The sequence below is a fragment of the Chrysochloris asiatica genome, unplaced genomic scaffold (genome assembly GCF_000296735.1).
Source record: "Chrysochloris asiatica unplaced genomic scaffold, ChrAsi1.0 scaffold00057, whole genome shotgun sequence".
Lineage (NCBI taxonomy): Eukaryota > Metazoa > Chordata > Mammalia > Afrosoricida > Chrysochloridae > Chrysochloris > Chrysochloris asiatica.
The window spans coordinates 10,999,568-11,000,709 of NW_006408575.1; positions in this window are offsets into that span (position 1 = coordinate 10,999,568).

Sequence of the window (1,142 nt, forward strand, 5' to 3'; positions counted from 1 at the left end):
CTTCATTGATGTTCTTCGGTCACTTCCCCTTCTGGGTGATGTGTGTCATTGTCAGTCAAAGTGTATATTTCCCTTGTGTCTTAGTCTTGGAAGAGAATTTGCACTGAGAGGATCCGATCACTTGCCTTGATGTCTCCTGGTCAAGCCACCTGTATATTCTTGTGGTAACAGTTGGACTGCCCTTATTGTTTTGTATTTTTCCTGTAGGTCCTTCTTTCAAGAGGTATATTCTGGTTTTCTAGCTGCTCCTGGCTGGTCTGTTTGTCCTTTCAAGTGGAGAAATTTTCCATCTCTGAAGGTCTGGTTGTGGTTCAGGCTTTCACCTATACTCCCATGTAATGCAGAGGCTCCTCAAAAGGCATTGGCTATCTTTTGAATCTTGGTTTCCCTTACATACCATTATAAAACAGACACTTGAGGGGGAGAGAAAGGAATAGCCAGAAATATCACCATAGAAAGCTTGTAAGTCTGTCTTCTGCCTATAACTGATTGGAATACTTAAAATGAGGCTACAACATGCTCAGTGAAGGAGGCTTCCTGTGGAGCCTCTGCATTACATAAGACCATGGGTAGAATTCTGAACCACATCCAAAATCTCCTAAGGTAGGAAATTTCAACTTGAAAGCACAAGCAGACCAGCCTGGAGAAGTTAGAACAGAAGATACTTTTTGAAAGAAAGACTGACAGGAAAAATACAAAACAATATAGGCAGTCTGACTGACTAGTACAAGAACAAACAAGTTGCTCGCCCGGGAGACATCAAGACAAGTAGCTAGCTCCCCTCAGAGCAAACCCCTTCCAAGACGAAGACTCAATGGGAATACATGCTCTGATTGGTGACCACATTCATCACCGATAAGGGGAAAAACAGCAATGAAGCTGCGAGCTAAGCCCTACAACATTCAATAGACTCTTGTGAAACCGGGTGGAGACCTGGTTGTCCAGCAGTGTGACAAGATCTTGGGACTCTTTGGCCCAGAGTCAGTGACATAGCCACAGAGGACTAGACTGGAGAGTGAAGTATCCAGCTGATAAGAAGAGAGGGCATATACATAAGAACACCCACACTTGCAGATAATACCCACTTGACCTGGCTTCAATGACTGGATGATCAGAGCTCAACTAGAAGAAGAAAGAAAAGG